This window comes from Dromiciops gliroides, chromosome 4 (assembly GCF_019393635.1).
Source record: "Dromiciops gliroides isolate mDroGli1 chromosome 4, mDroGli1.pri, whole genome shotgun sequence".
Lineage (NCBI taxonomy): Eukaryota > Metazoa > Chordata > Mammalia > Microbiotheria > Microbiotheriidae > Dromiciops > Dromiciops gliroides.
The window spans coordinates 121,692,142-121,700,313 of record NC_057864.1 but is presented as its reverse complement, the minus strand read 5'-3'; the positions used below and the strand labels follow the sequence as shown (position 1 = coordinate 121,700,313).

General features: G+C 36.7%; 1 pseudogene; it reads right to left on the bottom strand.

Annotated features, from left to right (window-relative positions):
* Window positions 1-7,258: 7,258 nt before the first annotated feature.
* LOC122725694 lies at window positions 7,259-7,907 on the bottom strand (annotated as a pseudogene).
* Between the last annotated feature and the right edge of the window lie 265 nt (window positions 7,908-8,172).

The window sequence follows — 8,172 nt, the reverse complement described above, 5'->3', positions numbered from 1 at the left end:
AACACCATAACTGGTTGATCAGTGAAAAATTAAGACAATTAACAATTTGTAGTGATGATGGTTTTTTTTTTTTATCAGAGCTGAGGTTTCATTCATATAAGGAACTTCAGATGAGGGGGACTCCTTGCACTAATTCAGATCAGCACTTTCTCTGACATTTATAATCTAAGAATTATATGGGTCATAGAGAAGTTAAGTGATTTGGGCAGGTTAACAAACCTTATGTGTTGGAAGTAGAAATTGGACATAGGTTGCCCTGACTCTAAGACCAGTTCGTCATCTACTGCTTCCTTTTTTGGTTCAACTAGAAATATGAAGATATATTTCTCTGTTTCTAAAAACTCAGTCCAGACTTGTCTCTTTAGGTTGGTTAATTAAAGAGTAAAAAATCTTTTCAAGGAAATGGATTAAAAGTAGTAACCAGGGGCAGCTAGGTGGCGCAGTGGATAGAGCACCGGCCCTGGAGTCAGGAGTACCTGAGTTCAAATCTGATCTCAGACACTTAACACTAGCTGTGTGACCCTGGGCAAGTCACTTAACCCCGATTGCCTCACTAAAAAAAAAAAAGTAGTAACGAAAGTTTTAAGAAAGAGTACATTTTGTATTGTTAAGACAGTTGCCTTCCCCATCTTTTAAGAGGGGCTATTGCTCACCTTATGATAGGGCCCTTTTCTCAGTTCAGAAAGAATTAAGATATTGATCCCAGGGAAGATATTTCTTTGCTTCTGGAAAATACTTGATGGGAGTAGTGAACAAAGGAACTGAGTAGTGTCTGTTCTAAAATGTTTAACCCCAAACTATATTTTGACATGGTGTGATCTTTTCCAGGTCCAAGATTCCTATAAATGTTATTTCAAATTGTCTAGGTGCAGAGTCTGAGGGCATGCCAATTTGGATGTCTCTCTATGCTAAGAATGCTTGAGTTTTAGATTATTGTTAGGTTAAATACCTTTTTCTGGTTAATTTGTGCCTGAAACTCAGTACATAGTTAATATTTCTCTACAACAATGTTTTCCACCAATTGAAATACCACACACACAAATCAGTTTCTCAGTATTAATCTTTTCTCTTCTAACATACCAAAACAATAATTTGACTTTTTAGACTAAGCCTCAAAATCAAGAGACTAGTATAGAAGCCTTTGTATTTTGAAATATTCACTCTTTTTCCCCCTGGAGTTGTGACTGTGACTTTTAGCGAATAGCTTCCCTTAGTTTAGTGGCAACCCAATCCAAGGAAATAATAGTAATTAATATTATTAAAATATTTTATTCAAATATAACAAACCCAGCTTGTCTGCTGATCCTGCAACCTGATCTACATTCATTCTCTGGTGTTCTCCTCTAATAGATGGGATGTTATACATATGGCATTACCTCATGTAAATCATGAGACCGATATGTGCTTTGACCATTTCTGGAGTATTACAGCATCTTACTTGAGAGAAAATTCCCCTCTTACTCTTGATTCTGAAAAATGACCTCTGAGTGAAGATTGTTTTCCTTTTTCAGTTGCAAAATGTTTTGTTTATGAGCACAAAAGTTGGTGTCTAGGTGTCTCTATTTCATGTGAGATGATTTTGGCTTTTACCCAGAACACAAATGAAGCTGGGATGTTTTGTGGGCAGGGTGGTACAAAATGTCAGAAGTTTTATGTCTTTCCTATACCTCCACGTCTTGCTCCATAACCTAGAAAAAGCCACATCAGTTTGCTTCTTCATTTATAAAATGGTAGTAAGAAAATGGAACACACTGCTAGGTGGCGCGGTGGATAGAGCACCGGCCCTGGATTCAGGAGGACCTGAGTTCAAATCTGGCCTCAGACACTTAACACTTACTATCTGTGTGACCTTGGGCAAGTCACTCAACCCTCATTGTCCTGCCACAAAGAGAGAGAGAGAGAGAGAGAGAGAGAGAGAGAGAGAGAGAGAGAATGGAACACAACAGTAACTCAATAATCACAATTCCCTTTCATAAACTGTAAGATGTACTTTGTTTGGGTCAGATGACTAAAGTAATTGAAATCATTAGGATATCTTTTCTCTCTTTCCTTGCCCTTTGGCTCTCTGAATTTTGTTCTTTTTAACAATCCAAAGGTCATTCTTCTTATTAGAGAAAATGGAAGCAGATTAACAGTTTTGAAATTTTACAGCTAGGTGGTGCAGTGGATAGAGGGCTTAACCCGGATTCAGGAATACCACAAATTCTAATCCAGCCTCAGATACTTGCTGTGTTCTGTTTTGTTGTTTGCCTTTTGTTTGTGAAGAGGACATGATGAAAGCAGTCTTGAGTTGAGTGAGGCTGATGACTTTGTACAGCTTTGCCTCACTTAAGATCCAATTCCCATGCAAGTCACTAGCTGTGTGAACCTGGACAAGTCATTTAACCCCATTTGCCTCAGTTTCCTCATCCATAAAGTGATATGGAGAAGGAAATGGCAAACCACTTCAGTATCTTTGCAAGAAAAATCCAACAGGGTCATGAAGAGTTCGACAGACTGAAACAACTGAACAACAACAAAATTCTGCCTTCTCTATGTGATCAGTTCTCATGATCTCATCCATGCCCATTGGACCTATATCTTCTTTGTTATTCCTATTGACCCTTGTGCTTGGTTTATGAAATAATACCATAGTTGCTGCTAATTTTATATTTCAGAGATAGAATAATAATACCTTTCCAATTACCCTTTTTGCTTAGTTTTTATTGGAAATGGTTTAAAAGTCAAGAGAAATAGTGGAAACCAATGGTGGGTAAGCCTACAGACCCGACCAAACATTTGCTTCTGAACTTCCTGTGTCTGGGAAGAAAACCAGCCTTTGTTGAAACGGCTAAGGCAGAAGGCTGAGCAGAGGGAAACATTAAAAGTTGGTCAAGTGAGAAAAACAAATAACTCTGAGGTGAGGCTCCTTCTTATAAACTCAAACCTCTGGATGGAGCTCATGCCAAAGCCATCACTTTTCCTGGAACATGGGAAGTAGGAAGCCAACAGTAATTTCTGAGCAACACACATCCACATTCTAAAGCCATCGCCTTGACAGCTATCCTGGCTTCGGAACCTCACCCTCTGAAAGTATGCAAATACCAAAATTCTAGCCATGGCATAGTAGAAGATCAGTGGACTTGGGAGTCAGGGAAACCAGGATTCAGTCCTAGCCAGAAATTTACCATACATCCTTGAACAACTTATTTAACTTCCTTAGCTTGCGTTCTTTTTCTTCTATAAAGTAAGGGAGCTGAACTAGGGGGTAATTTAAGGTTCCTTCCAGTTTTAATGATTATGGATTCCAATCCATTTTTCATGGGGGTTAGAGGGTGTACAGGATGAATATATGTAAAGTTGTAACATAAAGGGAGCTAAAAATGAAAGCACAAAAGATGAGGAAGAAATCGAAGTTTTGGTAATGGTAGTTGACTATTTCCTGTAATGTAACAATTTATCTTTGTCATAAATTAAAATAAAGTTAATATCTAATTACCAGAAAAAGAAAATGGCAATGTAAAATGACTGATAATCCAAAACACTGGATAATTGGAAGGAAGTTCCTATTTGAACCTTGTGGCTGTTGTGTTCAGTCATTTTAGTTGTGTCTGACTCTTTGTGACCCCTATTTGGGTGTTTTGTTGTCTATTTGTTTGTTTTTTTGTTTTTTTTTAAGTGAGGCAATTGGGGTTAAGTGACTTGCCCAGGATCACACAGCTAGTAAGTGTTAAGTGTCTGAGGCCGGATTTGAACTCCGTTACTCCTGACTCCAGGGCCGGTGCTCTATTCACTGCTCCACTTGGGTTTTTCCTGGCAGAGATATTGGAGTGCTTTGCCTTTTCCTTCTCCAGTTCATTTTGTAGATGAAGAAAGTGAGGCAAACAGGGTTAAGTGACTTACCTAGTGTTACAGTTACTAAGTGTCTGAGGCCAGATTTGAATTCAGGAGATGTCTTCCTGACACCAGGTCTGGTGCTCTATCCACTGTACCACCTTAGCTGCCTCTATCAGAACCTACAATTACTTTTTATATGTGCCAAATTTATTTTACTTCCAAATGTTCTTTTCTTGGATTAATCACTAAATCAGTTTGGACTTTTTGAGTACAAAACTTGCTGTGATAGTAGAAAGAAAAGTCAGAGTATACTGAGGGAGTAGAGGAAGTTTATTTGGGATTATGAATCCACAAATTGGACAATCAAAAACTGTCCTTTGGTGATCTGATACCACTCCATGTAAAATATATTTCAAAATATGAAAGATCTTATTGCTGCTAGTGTTTATTTCACCTATGCAGATCACATCTCCTCTACATTTTGGTACAGTTTTCCAGATCATATCGGGGCATGAGCATTTCTCTTCTCATAGACTGTAAGTCCTGTTGGGAAGTGGAGCAAAGCAATGACTAAAAGAATTAGATACTTTTCTATTATAAATTTTTCAAAAACAACAATTTTTAACAAAAACAAAGTTCATCAATGACAAAAATGAGATAGATACAACAAATTTTCTCCAAATGACAGTGAAAGGATTAGAGAAATTGTTTAATACAGCATGTGCAAATGAGGCCAAATTTGAGTTGGTACAACATGCTGAATCTTGGGCACGGTTTGCCATCTTCCCCTTCAGTGAATATAGGTTAACACACAGATGAGTTGTTTCTTAGTGCAGCTCATTGCATTTGAATTTGAAGCCATGTACATGTGAAATTAAACAATTCTTGTGTGAAAGTAAAAAGTACCATAATATATTATATTTCTCAACCACATTTATTTGATGAATATAAGCTGGTTTCCAGAAAATGACAACCTCAAAAAATGGAAATATTTAAAATTATTATAATCATTTAAAATTCTCAATAATTAGATAACTATACCTTGTGCATCTTACATTATTTATATTATATGTTTAAAATCTGTGTACTGTCATATAAATTGTAATACAATCTTAATGTTATTTAAATAATATGTGTGATTAGGAAATTATTTGTGTAGATTGTTTTTTGAAAATTGTTTAATACAGTGGTGTCATCCCAGGCACCAAATTGGATTATAACAAAATGTATAAAAATAAAATGAAACAAATAATGTTGATATGTGTTTTTCTAAGTTAATGTGCAGCCTCCAGGGATCCTTATATATAATTTAGTGTCCCCAATTCTGAGTTTGACATCACTGATGCAATATGTCTATTTCTACCTTTTAAATTTCTCTCTTCCTCCATTAGATATTAAGTTCCCTGAGGGCAGGGACTGTCTTTCTTTTTTGTATCTAGGGTTTCGCCTGGCACTTGGTAGGCACTTAACATTTATTAATTGACTGACTATACATTTATCTATCAATCCATTGGTAACAGAGGAAGGTGTCACTACATACAGTTTGAAAAACAATACCCTAGTAGCTAGCTCCATGAATTGCTGGATAACCTTTTAGTAAAGAGGGTTTTTTTGTGTGTCTGTTTTCAGGCATACTACTTCTTAAGTGGGGGCAGCTAGGTGACTCAATGGATAGAGTGTTGAGCCTGAAGTCAGGAAGATTCCTCTTGAATTCAATTCTGGCCTCAGACATTTACTATCTGTGTAACCCTGACCAAGTCACTTAACCTTGTTTGCCTCAATTTCCTCATCTGAAAAATGAGTTGCAGAAGGAAATGGCAAACCACTCCAGTGTCTTTGCCAAGAAAACTCCAAATAGGGGTCACAAAGAGTTGGACCTTGACCGAAGTGACTCAACAACAAACCTCCTTAAATGATAGACCCAATGTATTTTCTTTCTTTTCCCTTTTTCTTTTTTTTTGGTGAGGCAATTGGGGTTAAGTGATTTGCCCAGGGTCATATAGCTAGTAAGTGTTAAGTGTCTGAGGCCAGATTTGAACTCAGGTCCTCCTGACTCCAGGGCCGGTGCTCTATCCACTGTGCCACCTAGCTGCCCCACACCCAATGTATTTTCATGTTTGTAATGTGAGCCTTTATAATTTAGTGGGAACTGATAGAGTTTGTGCTTCACTGACAGTTTTTAAGAACCCAGGGTCAGGAGCGGGGAAAAGCAAAATTCAAAACAAATGTAGATAAATACTAGTCTAACAATCATAACTTTAATTTTGAATGGAATAAACAATCCAATAAAAGAACATTACAGAGTGGATAAGAAAACAAACTTCAACAATCTTTTGTATACACAAAATACATCTAAATAAAAATGAAAAGCTACAACAAAATTCCCTATGCATCAGGTTAATACAAAAAAGTGGGAGTTGCAATCAAGCTACTAGACAAAGCAAAAAAAAATCACAATATCAATAGAGATTAATAAGGAAACTATATTTTGGTTAAAGGGACCATAAACAATGGTTCATAAACAATGAACCAAAATTGATATTAAGCAAACATGTGCTGAAAGAAATGAAATCTAAAGGTATTATGTAAAATAGACAATAACACAAATATAGTCAGCTATTTGAATGTTTCTCTCTTGGCGCTGGACAAATCTAACAGGTAAATAAAAGGAAAATATATAATTGAACACATCATTGGAAAATTTAGAGCTCAAAGACTCATCACATCAGTCACCAGTATATATAATATTCAACACCACATGGTACCTTTATAAAAAATGTTAAGGAGCACAGAGAGAAAATGTATTGTCACCTAGAAATGATAAATGTTAAAAAGACAGAAAGATTAAATATATTATTTTTTGTTTTTGGATTTTAATTTTTAAATTTGTTTTGTTTTTAATTTTTTCCCAATTACATGTAAAGATATTTTTTTGAGTTCCAAATTTTTTCAACCCTCCCTTTGTTCCCCCCTCCCAAGAAAAGCAAGCAATTTAATATAGGTTATACGTTACAATCATGCTAAACACATTTCCACATTAGTCATACTATAAGAAGAATCAGAACAAAAAGAAAAAAAAGTACGAGAAAGAATAAACAAGAAAGCAACATCAAAAGTGAAAATAGTATGCTTCAGTCTGCATTTGGACTCCATAGTTCTTTTTCTGAATGTGGAGAGCATTTTCCACCGTAAGTCTTTTGATGTTGTCTTGGATCATTGTATTGCTGAGAAGAGTTAAGTCTATACAGTTGATCCTCACACAATTTTGTTGATACTGTGTGTAATGTTCTCTTGGTTCTGCTCATTTCACTCAGCATCAATTCATGTAAGTCTTTCCAGGTTTTTTCTGAAATCCTTCTGCTTCTTTCTTTCTTTCTCTTTCTTTTTTTTTCCATTAGCAACTTCTGCCATTTATTAAATCATTAGCAGCTTCTGCCATTTATTAATAAAGTCATTGAGGCTTGTCCATGGTGCTCTTGATATACAGTGCCCTCACATTCTTCCAGTTTTTCTTTAGCAGAGAAACCAGAAAATTGACAGCCAGATGGATGTTGTAGAGAGGCTCATCATCTGTCAATTTTATGTGGCCAACAGCCACCACCAGACCCAGAACTTTCTTCATCTGGAACTTGATAGTAGATTTAACCTCATTGACCTTTACCTCCATATTCTTATTGTGGGTGAGCAGAGATGGAACCTTGCTGGCTTTGTTCAGACCAGGGTCCAGGATTCAAGGGATTTGCTTGATCAGGGACTCAGAGGCCCAAAACGCATTATACTTTTTAGTCAGCTTCTTGACCAATTTCTTGTTCTTATTTAACTTCTTCAGGGCTTCAGTATCCATGTAAGAGATTTCTACAGCCTTGGCCTCATCACAGTGCTGCTCGTCTCCCAGGACATACAGAGAAAATTTAGGTCAGGGTGTGGATTTGAGCCTGACGGTACCTGAGAAACATTTATCCTTTTGGAGGTCATAGTTCTTCAGCTGATCTGCAGCTCCAGTTTTCAAAAACTTTGTGTTTGCACTGGTTTCCATGCAGGATCTCTTGCACAGTTTCATAGAGAGTGTCACGAGAGACTTTGCTGTTCATGGTTGCTTACTGGTCACAACCTGGGAAAAAGCCTTCTGCTTATTTCTTACAGTATTCCATTATATTCATATACCACAACTCATTTAGCCATTCCCCAATTGATGGACATCCCCTCAATTTCCAATTCTTTGCTACCACAGAAAGAGCCACTATAAGTATTTTTGTATATGTAGGTCCTTTCCCCTTTTTAATGATCTCTTTGGGATATAGACCTAGTAGTGGTATTGCTGGGTCAAAGGGTATGTACAGTTTTATAGCCTTTTGG